The sequence below is a fragment of the Falco rusticolus genome, chromosome 7, assembly GCF_015220075.1.
Source record: "Falco rusticolus isolate bFalRus1 chromosome 7, bFalRus1.pri, whole genome shotgun sequence".
Lineage (NCBI taxonomy): Eukaryota > Metazoa > Chordata > Aves > Falconiformes > Falconidae > Falco > Falco rusticolus.
Genome location: NC_051193.1, coordinates 11316224 through 11327914, shown reverse-complemented (window position 1 = coordinate 11327914; position 11691 = coordinate 11316224). Strand labels below are relative to the sequence as shown.

Here is an 11691-nt window from a genome sequence, read left to right as displayed (position 1 = left end):
TTGCTTGGTTGTCACAGCTTTTACATAGTGTTTAGCCACCGTGCTGAGCAAGGCCAGGGTAAAGCCTAGACTTTAGCTCTGCTCCTTTACAGTTGAAAGAACTGCTAGCTCTTGGTAACACTTCCAAGTACATAGCAGCTCCTGCTGGATGTTACCGAGAAGGGGAAGAAGACAAAATACATGGTGGGGTCTTTTAAAGCTTATTTGCAAGCTTGAACACCTTCCTCTGATTTTGCCTATTTGCATAAAAAAAGGAGAACTCTGACATTCTCCATGTGTACAATACAGCACCAGGCCAGACTAGGATCTTCAAATTCTGGGAAATATTTGGAATTGTACCTGTACTCCCAATCTGGGTCAGGCTAATATGCAAACCTAAGCAACTATGAGTGAGCAGAAGCAAAATAGCAGAAAGCCACCACCAGACAGGACTGGATCCACCTTGATGTAAAGGAGGAAACAGCGTCAGCAGTTGGGTTGCCAGTACGTAGTGCTGCTCCCCATGCTGTTTCCCAGGTGTAGCAGGAGCACTGAGAAGGTGATAAATGAGCACTGCACAAACACATTAAGTGACTTCATGAACATCTGCAGACATTATCACAGGACATGGAGTCCAGGACATTCCTAAGGCTGTGAGACAATCCTCGGTGAAGACAACAGCTTTGCCTTGAGTTTGAAGATGAAACATTGCTGACCTCCATGGGCTGGGGAAGGGGATGGCTTTCAGATCTTTAAAAGAAATGAGGAAACCACAACAGTGCCTGATGTGTGTTGTTTTTTTTTTTTTTTTTTTTTTTTTTTGCTAATGAGCTATTAGAAGTTGGTTTTGAGCCATACTCTTTGCCCTCATTATAACTGTGTTCCCATACGCTCTGCCTGTTGTAATGAGGAGAAGTCTGGACTGGTGCACAGTTTTAATGAGATACAGTATAGACATAAAGCAGAAAGACTAACATCTGAAGCAAGACCTCAAAGTGGAGTAACAGAAACAGGTAGAGGAATTACCTCAACAGAGAAACCTGGGTAGGAGAAGAGGAAACAACCATTTTTATGTCACAGGCAGAACAGATAAAACTTGGCCTCAAAATTGAATGTGAATTCAAGAGGCGATATCTAAAAGGACTTAATTCACCAAGAGGAAAGGAGGGAAGCTAAAAAGAGATCCAGCAGCTAATGACATCTAAGAGTTGAATGGTGAGAGGAAATGCTCGCTGTCGACAACACCAGTGAGGAATGAAACAGCCAGCAGAACATTTCTTTTGTTCTTGTTTCATATCTTTTCATGAAAATTAAAAGGGCAGTTTTCACAGCTGGTGAAGGACTTTTTTTTTTTTCCCTTCGCTCTGCCATCTGATGCTGTCTCCACTTTGAAAACAGCAAATTTATGCCTGAAGCTGAACGGGTAAAAATTGGACTCTGTTGCCTGTGGGTATTTTGCCATGAAGAGCAGCAGGATCTGATGAGAGATTTCATCCAGATCAAATCAGAGAATATTCAACAACATCTCTGTTTTCGCAGGAGACTCTTCCGAGCAGTAAGAGGGAGCCAGGAGCCAGAGCTCAGCTGGGTGCGCCCCAGGATGCTCAAGACAGTCTGTGCTATGACAGGGAGAGAATGGGGTAAGACTGTCATTTTTTTTGTCTGCATTCTCTGAACCCAATGTGCCAGAGTGAGAGATCTCCAGTCTGAACCCAGAGGGGAGGATTTCCTCACCATGCAGCTACATTATGTCTCATGATGCTAAAAAGCAGGGATAAAACTTGTGTGAGTTCCCACCTTCTCAACAAATCTCTGTCTGATGGTGCTGTGCAGGTGCACAACACTGCCCTCTCATCTTTGGTAGCATCCTGTTTCTCCTAGAAAGATCAGTAGTGAAGATTACCCTGAAATCATTCCTGTCAAGCACCAGGACAGGTCATGGGTCTTGAGACAAGTAGGGGAAAACCCCCTTTCTTTCAGGGGTAACTGAGGGCTCTTTTCTGAACCTGATTTACACCAGGGCAGCGCCATTACTTTCTGCTTGTGCTTTGTACCTGCTCAGACTCATGCCTGCTTCTTTGAGCTGTGCATAAGCATATTCATATGCGGAGTACTATAATGGCCACATTCAGAAGATAAGTCTTGCAGCCATAAAGACTAGAGACTTCTGATATTATCTTCAATGAAATTTTAAACACTGCAAATAATGATATGGCTGGCTCAGCATCCCAGTGCTGACTGGCTCGTTCAGACTCTGGCTATGAGTCAAAATTATTTAGTCCCCATGTGTGTCCCTGAGAAGATTTCTGTTCTGGGATGATGGTGGGCTTCAGAAAATCCCATGCATGGAGGGGTTTACTCCCTGAACCCCCAAAACTGCTCTCATCTCCCTGACTGTACTAAACTGTGACCAGATTTCTGTGGCTTCTCATTAGGAGAGAGGAAGCACGAACATTAAATGCAGGCTGCTTTCTGCAGTGCTTGGCCAGCTGCAGCTCTCAGTCCCAGAAGCCTGTTGTGGTGTATTTCCCAGCCTCTGTGCCTCCCGGGACTTGCTCCTCACTAAGAATTGCTCTGCTGTGACGGTGTCTCTCATTTTGCAATAGGACAGCCAACATGATGTTTTCACATGAAGAGGAGTGTGCTGTCCCCTGATGCAGCCTTTGGAAAATGCAGGATTGCTGTTAGATGTCAAGGATTCAAAACTGAGCAGTTCTGAAGGGTTTTGTTATTGCAGATGCTGTTGGTTTGGGTTGTAAAACCATGCTCTGTTTTCCTGCATCCCACCTGGAATGAGTTAGAGGAAGCAGACAATGAGAATGCTGCTTTTTACTAATTTCTTCCCCATTAACAGTCATCAGAGCAGCCACTGGCAGAAAGTTGGTGCATATATATGTGCCACAAAGAGTGTGAAATAAGGGTGAGTGCTTGCATGTGTGAAATGCATAAAGCGTGGATCAGGCAACTGAACACCAATATATACATAATCAAGGGACGCATCTGTATGCATGTGGGTGCCTGAAGTGCCTCTATATGTGCATGTATATGTCTGTGCACCTAAATGTAGCAGGGAGGAATTATGAAGATCCGCTTTGGGTCTAAGAAAGGGTAACTATTGCTGCTTGTAGGAGTACAGATCTATGTTCGGAGGGAAGTGCGCTTCTGTAGGCCAAGGCTCTGTGTGCATGGCTGAAGGACTGAGGTGCTGGGCAGCTTGTAAAGCTGGCACGTGGCATAGAAGGGGTGAGGCAGGGATAGGCCTACGCCCAGTTAAATGGAGGGGCTGTGCAACTGTGTGACATCAGCTGTGTTGCATGACCCAGGAATATGTGGCATCCACTGTTGATGGGGCTAAACTGCCCTTGCCTCTGTGGCAAATCCCCTTTAGCAGTGTCGTGACCCCCTTTCAGACCCACTGGGATGGCATTTGTTGGCTTTTGCAACCTGCTGGATGTTAGTACCCATTCAGTTCTGGAACATTTTCACTCTTGGCAAGAAGCTGTTAAAACTAAAGGGGTGGCAGGGAGGGGGAATGTATCACCTAATTGATTAGCTCCGTGAATCACTGAGATGCCAGCCTGTCAAAGAGTAAATCACTGAAGCTGTCTTTGATGTCTCCTTCGGTCAAGGACACACCAGCCTGCTGCAAATGTTGTCTTTTCTTTAATGTGCTTTCTCTCCTTCTCTCTCTCTTTTAGACTTGTGCGTGTGCATGTGGGTATTTTTTTTCCACTGGATGCCTGCAGCTGCCATACCTTGTGTTTTGATTCCTTTAGCAATTACTAGCCAAGCGAGGTTGGGTAGGACAAGCCTGCAGAGAAGAGATTACTAAGGAACGGGAAATGCAAGGAGGGGTATTAGAGACCCCTCAAGGGATCTCTCTCCCTCCCACCACAGTGCTGTCACTGTCACTCAGTCTGAAAAATGCCTCCCACTGCAAATAATCTTCCTGAAGGTAAAAGGGCACCTCCAGTTAATCCCATCTTGTGGTAGCATCAGTTGCTGGAGGAGAAGGGAAATGCAAATGGAGGTGGCCGTTGGCAGAAAGACGCGGTCTTTTTGCATTATCTAAAGAGCTGTTGGTTGTTCCTTCTCATTTCCAGCATGGCTGTAGATTCACTAGCAGTCATGTAGTGCTGAAAGTCTATAATAAAAAGCTAAGTGATGATGCAGCTTTTGTGATGGAATTTCAGCACTCCCAACAGGAGCTGAAGCCAGAAGCCACATGGAAAAAAAAAAGGTGCTATTCAGACAAAACAGAACAAGTTAACCAAATTCCTCTGAATTTCAAGCCTGAACTAGTTCCAAAGCTTCAGAAACTGTTGTAAGGCACATCTGATCTTGCTGCCAATACACAGCACATCTCCTATCACGTGCCGTCTTGGATGGAAGACTACTCCCCAGGAATGAACTGCTTTTTTTTGGTTTCTTGCCAATGCCACCTGTCCGGCTCCGTCTAGGTAAAGCAACCCAGCAATAGCAAGCATTGGCTCAGACAGTGAGTCGGATCTGGGCCAGGCTGGGAGATGGCCTGTTAGTAGCTGTCGCTCGCTTGGCTGGGTTGGTTGTGTGGTGCTGGGAGAGGGTTCAGCAGTCTAAGGCTCCTGCCAAGATTTTCTGCATGACAGCACCCTCCTTACCGCAGTCTGTTGGCCGGACTGAGTGTCTTCCCGTGCTTCCCAAGAGCGGGCCTGTAAAGGAAAGGAGTTCTGACATTTTCAGGCTGTTCTCCTTGGAGGTCCCTGCAAATACAAGCTGCTCCCTGTCCCAGTGCATGCAGCCTATGTGTTAACAGCAGAGAGGTACTGGCCACGCAGGCGGAGAGAGTGAGGCTCTGGTGCTGGCTTCCTTCCTTGGAGGGTAGTCTGACCCTAAAAATGCTCATGTGTCTTGTAGTCGGAGGATGGTGCTCCCCGAACATGCCTTGCTGTCATTCCCTCTCACTCCGCCTCCCTGAAAAGCAGCTCAGGGAAAGTCATCACTCAGCTGGCTTAAGACAAGCCCGAAGTGTCAAAAGCAAATGAGAGAAACCGTTGAAGGATTGAAACAGCAACAAAGGTACTAGTGAAGAAGGATGACATAGGCAGTAATAATGGAAAGATTCTTTATGCTACATGCACCAAAACACAGTGTCTAGCTCTTACTTCAAGTCACTTAATTAGCTGTTTCTGTCTTCCAGGCTGAGCTTATTGCCACAATGTTCCTCGTGTCAGAGTTTCCAAAGTAAGTCCATCAGCTGGTCTTTGGTACTTGGGAAGAGATTTGAGTCTTTGGACTTAGGAGATTTCTTGTCTTTGAAACAATTACTGATACTTTTTTTTCTGAAAGCACCTTTCATTTGCCAACAGCTTGCTTGAACTGCGAAAACCAGCACATGGCATAGCTTTCCAGTGTGGACACCTGCCTGTAGTTAATACCAGCTTGCTTTTCCTACTCTCCTTTCTCTTTGTCTTCAGCCCATATTCTTAGAGGACACTGAACACATGTTCCAACCTGAAATCACTCATGGATATGTGTTTCTGGGGATCATGGCTTCCCGAAAGAAAGAGAAATACCAGTCTTGGAGGTTACACATGGAAATCACTCTAAGCTATTTCCCTTTTCATTCCCCACCTCCATTTTGCACTCTGTCAGTTTTAAATCCACTTGCCCTGTGTCATGTCATCCTGCATTGTTGTAAATGCCTCCTCAAAATAACAGTCAGTATCTATTCAAACGCTTCATACGGCAATCTTATAATTATCAACCAAACATGTAATTTCCTCCTCCTGTCCATTCCTCAAAAATATATGATCTTAGTTTATTAGATTCTATTTCTATAAAATAAGCCATGGTATGAGGTACAACAAAAATATAAAGAAATGCAGTGAGGCATCTTGTTGTCGTGTTGCCACTTCTGAATTCTGACTGGCTTTCCAGATATGCAAGATATTAAGCCATCATCAAGAACAAGCATGTTAATCCCTCCTAAAATCTTAGCTGCCAGAGCAGAGGTGACCACTGGTGGCTTTTGAAGGGCATAATACCGTTGAACTCAGCAGTAAAGTAACTTGCTGTGATTTCCTTTTGTTTAATGAGAACCCCCTGACAGGATGCTAATGGCTGGATTCATCTACTGGAGAAAAGGTGATTACTAGAAGCGTAGAGATGATGGTTTAACATTACAGTGTAAGTGTAAGTTCTTTATCTTGGACTTGAGATTTTAAAGATCCTCTCAAAGGTAATCAATGGCACTTTAGTACCCTTTGAAGCTTTTATTCATAACACTTGTGTGGTACTTTGTGCCACATTGACTTTACTATTTTCCTACAGTTTTAAACAAAATGACTCCAGACCTGCACTGAAGATGCTGTAAATGTGGTGACTGGTCAGCCCCGTTCATGCAGTGCATCAGGGGCCCCCTGTCTGCAGTAAAATCTTGGGTCACCATTACGTTTTCCTATGCTCTAGGATATGCAATGGACTAATTGTTAAAGTCTTCACCTGCCATTCTGTGAACCGACACACTGCACCTTAAAGGAACACAACAGCATCGGCATTGACCTATCAGAGAATTACAGCACCTGAAAGTAAAATTGATGTAACACTAAAATAAACTGGGCTCCGAGGCTTTGAATGGGCAATATTGTATATGTTAAGTGAATGAGGGCTAGATGTTCAAACAGCTGCTTTAAAAATGCAAAAGCAATTTCCTAAGTCTAAGTCTCCATATATATTTAGGGGTTGATTTGGGACCTTAAACAGGCACCTTTTCTTTTTTCTTTTTTTTTTTTTTTTTTAGCTACAGTTTTAATCTCACACAACCATATGAGCTAATCAGTGTCAGAAACAGCTGCATTGGTCCAGTCTGTAATATCCTTCATGAGAAAGAAGAACCATCACAAACTACCTGTAAGAGATATTAATCACATTCCTTGGTGTAATACTGGAAGCACCCAGATATAATGCTGGTGAAAGTGGTGTGAAAGCCAATTTAGAACAGAAAAAAATAGCTATGTGCAAGGTCTTTGAAGAAGAAACTGAAAATGTGCAACATGAAACAGGGAAATTGTTTTAGCTTTCTTATGATTTTAAGCCATATTTCATTTGCTCTGCGATCATTGCTATCGCAGCAGTGAGGATATTATAAAACCTGTGAGAAGGAGTTGAGAAGGCTTCTTACACCACAACACCAGAAGACTTACTTTTCGTAATCCCTTGAAACTCACAGTACCCCAAGAAATCCCACCACGCTTTGTACTCCACCCCAGAATCCACCACTCAGGGTTTTGCCATTCACCTTGCCTATCCCACTCTGCAATGCCTAATAACCTCTTGCTTTCTTGTTGATTTCTCTATGTGAAAGAAGTCAAAGGCACTGATACATTATGGATATAAATTGGAAAGTGCACCTTTAAAAATACATCCAAAAGTATGATTTCTTTGTCTGCCTGGGACATGCCATGAATTCTTCCATACCTTACGTTGAGCCAGGCTCTTTCCTGCTGCAGGTACTATGCATGCAGTTCTCCTTGCAGCTCAAAAGGCTGGGATCAACCTCACTTCAAAGGAAAGCTTCTTCCCAAGTGCAGCATTGTGACCCACTTGCAGAGAAGACCACAGAGAGTGCAGGGATCAGTGCTCCAAAGTCATGCATGGGCCAGGCTGGACTTGGCTATGCCATTCCCTCTGACTGGGAGTACTAGAGGTTTAGCACGAGGCATGAAATACTTAACCAGACTGCGACTATGTAAAAAAGATAGAGTGTGCCTAAGCAGAACATCTGTCAGTGAGGTGGCAGCTGGCAGAGCCTGGCAAGGATTTTCTGGAGAGAAACGGGTCATAGCTTCCTAATTGAGCTGCGGTGCTGAGCTGCGTGGGAGGGCGAGGGGAGCATGTGTGAATGAGTGTGTTGCTCCAAGAAGAGCCAGAAGAAGAAGCACCCTGAGGAACCTCATTTGGGAGGGCAGACCTGAGTGCTGCAGTGTGAGAGATGAGATAGGGGTGGTTGTGGGGGTATGTGTGCTCAGCGGGGTGGTTCCTCATAGCCCAGGGAATGGTCTCTGACTGCCCACAGGTTCTCAGGCTACCCTGGCTCTGTCAGTGAAGCATGATCCCAGACTTCTTTCCTGGCAGATTTTTTTTTGTATGTGCAGGGGTCTAGCTCCAGGCCTTTTAAGAAGGGGACACCTGAAGCAAGCTGATGGTTTCACCACGAGTCAAAGCTCTTGTCTTGGTGGTCTTATTGCAGATGGAGCTGAGCAGCCCAGTCCACAGGCAGGTATCCAGGACCTAGCTCACCAGAAGGCAAGAGCTTTGAGTCTGAAGATCATTCAGTGTAGTATGGAAAGAGATGGATCTGATACTGCTCTCGTACTGCTTTCAAAGAAGCTATATTTGACTTCCTCCAGGAGCAGACTTTGTATGGCCCATCACAGGCTTGCTCTTTAATGCCACCATGAATCCACTTCTCCCAAAACAGAGCTCACAGGAGGACTTCCAGGGGAAGGGATGCTCATGCTCAGGAGGGCATTAGGAGCTCCCCACAATGGCGCAGGGAGATGAGGCTGAAAGAGGGATGGGGAGAGGTGGGGAGAGGTGAACAAGGAGAGGCTGAAACTGGCTTTGAGAGGGAGCAGGCTTGTGGGTGCTGAGGAGGGATGTTTGGAGAGAGAGCTTCAGAAATGAGATGGTCTGTGAAAGTTAGCCTGGTTGCAAAAGCTCTTTGCAAATACAACAGGGCTTAAGTTCACCATTTTGATGCTTTGGCTCCATGTCAGGGTAACTCCTTATGTTCACACATAAGTAAACACCCCCTGGCTCTCTTCTTTCACCAGGTAATGCAAAGGTGAAGAAATGCAGTAATTTATGTCCCCATCATTACCGCTGCCATCCAGAAGGTACTTCTGCTGGCTTTTGAATTTAGAGTACTCTGAAAGCAGATATTTCCACTTTTTCACTAAGGTAGAGATTGCCAGGCACTAAGAGTTTTATCCATGATGCAGGTCACTAGAAAGGGTTAATCAGCCAGGGGGACATATTTAAGAGCAGGAGTGTGGGAGTGAGACAATAAGAGAACAGAGTTGGACTAAACTTCTTTGCATTCTCCCCCACGCTCCTTTTGGAGGGTGTTTCAGGGACAGGCTGTGAGGAATGCACACTATCTAATCTGCATGTATAATGTAAATATGCACATTTTTATTTGCTCTCTCCATCTGCAGGGAACTTGCTGGCATCAGAACAGCCATGTGGTCTCACAGCAAAGTTTCCTTGTAAAAGGGAAGGAGGAGACTTAGCAAGGCTGCTTGGTCTCTGCCTTGTGCATGCTGTGCAAATGGGTACACAAAATCTGTCCTACTCACACCTCCACATATTTGCTCTTTGGTCTCAGGACCTTGGAAGAAAGGCTGGACCGGGCTCCTTACAGGGAGCTGGTTCACTGACTAAGCTGGAAAATCGATGTGGAGGGAAGGAAAAGAAGAAATTGCACTTGGCCAACCTTAAATCATCATTTAAACCAATTTTTCTAGCAAAGCAGAAAGTTAAAAAATAATTAATATTTAGGATAGGACAAATAGTTTTCATCTTTTGGAACAGACAGAATTAAATGGAGGGAAATTCAAGAATGCTAAGCTTTTCAGCATGAGGAAATCAAAATGTTTCATCCGAGTTGTCAAAATAAAACATCTAAGCTGTATGTTTTGCAGGTTTTTTTTTTCCTGTTTGCATTTGAAGCAGATTGAGTAATTTGCAGATTGACTAAAGCAGCCTGATTCTGCATTTTTGCCTAAAAAAAAAGTAATTTTCATCAAGAGCTGTTACCCAGCTGCATTGTGGCCTTCTGAACAATGGTCATTACATCGGCTGGGAAGCTGCAGCAGCAGCTGGAGTTGCTTGCCCTGCCATCAATAGTTTGCAGTGCTTGAAGCCCTGGTTGCCCTATAAATTGTCTCCTGACTGGCTGAAATATCTGACTTTGCTCTGCAAAGCATTTTAGACTCAGGTCACTTCACTTCAGGGAAAGGTGTTGCTGTGCAGAAACTAAGGGTGCAAAAGCATAGAAGTTTCCACAAAGATACCAAGATCTAGTGAAAAGTTCCTTCATAATGTCTTTCAAGAAATCTGCCTTTGGATTTTTTTTTAAAGGCATGACCAACTCAGAAGGATTTTGGATCTGTTTTCCTTATTGTTCCACAGCATGTGTGTGTATTTGTGTGAGGTATTTGTGTGTATGTGGTTGTGACAGTATAAATATTAATAGCGCAAGGGTGAGAATACATGTGGCCCTCAAATGAGGTTATATAAACACACAGCTGCTGCGCTATTTGTAAATTTATAAAGACACATTTCCATCAAGAGTGTGAAAGTCAAATAAGCATGCAGAGAGAGAGAGCACATATGTTTCATAAACTACACAAGAAGCCTATAGGAATTACATGGTGCTACTTAAATCCTGGTCCCACTGAGGTCGGCTGGAGCTGTGTCACTGACTTCAGTGGGATCAGGACTTGGCACAATGCACTTGCTGTGATTTCCCTGGATAAAGCAGATCGAGCTACTGGAGAAACAAAAGTCACACTCCCATCACAGCAGCAAAAATGCCAATCCCTTGTGCCTTGCTGACATCTGAGCCTGATGGGGATGATGCAGCAGCATAACACCCCACAGAAGAGAGCCTCCAGCCTCACCTCCTGCATACTCTGCTGTTGATGGGAAAACAGGATCTGGATAGGGTGGGGAACAAGGAGGAAAGCAGCTTTACATTTGCCTCCCTGCATTCCCCTGCGCACTGAGCTCTGCTAGAGGGAGGCAGTAGTGGTGCATCAATCGGGGCAGCAAAAGCACATCGCTTGTGCGTTTTAAAGGGTGATAATGTTGACAGTATGCAAGCCAGATCTGTGGACTGCCACACAGTCCCATTTGTGTGGCTTTAGCAGCTGCTTGCACTCACAGCCTCCCCAGGGAGGTTTTGTCGTCACTGTCAGACTGCATTCTGGATGACAGGAGTTGATGGATCTAAGGTTTCCTCCCATGGACAAGGTGGAACATGAAAGGAGATGAGTCAGAGGCAGGAAGATTTCAGACACAAACAGGAATTGTTTGGGCCATGAAATGGATTAAGAAATTTTAAACCCCCTTGTTTTCTGGGACTCGTTAATTCTGAAGTGCAATATTACGTTTTCCTACAGCAGAAGACCCCAATGGCAAGTCTAGGAACATTATTCGAGCCTTTGGAGAAGCTCATGAGAAACTATTCCATATACTTCCTGAGGCAGCCTACCCCATAGGAAGGGTGTTGTGCAAAAATCTGCTGATTTGGGGGGGGGGGTGGTGGTGGTGTTTAGGGTCACTGATGCTTGAAGAATTAGGCCAAGGTGTATTTATGTAGTCAGCCAGTCCTGGGAAGACATTTTTCATGGGCACCAAAGGAAGGGATTCTTCCTTTCTAGCTTCTTCACCAAGGTGTCTAAATTGGTATAAGGTCAGCCCAGAATCCCCAGGTACCCACTGAAGAGAAACATTCATGTCCAGATGGCAATTCAGGCCTTAGGTAAGCTAAGGAAAGTGGGTTGAATTTAAGCTTCATTCTTCCTTTGATCAGGAAAACTTATATTCTAATGGTCTAAGTTTGTCCTCAATGGAGGGCATCCATACGGGGGAGGTATTATGCAACAGGTCGGGTTATAAATGTGTGCTGGAGTGTGCTGCACACTCACCTCCCTCTGCAGACAA

At 44.9% G+C, this 11691-nt stretch overlaps 1 long non-coding RNA gene across 1 annotated transcript; it reads left to right on the top strand.

Moving 5' to 3' along the window:
- Window positions 1-872: 872 nt before the first annotated feature.
- Window positions 873-6622, top strand: LOC119151840. The gene is made up of 5 exons (XR_005105570.1): window positions 873-1402; window positions 1519-1619; window positions 3771-3774; window positions 6058-6105; window positions 6292-6622. It is a non-coding gene; the product is annotated as an uncharacterized LOC119151840 (long non-coding RNA).
- The last annotated feature ends 5069 nt before the right edge of the window (window positions 6623-11691 follow it).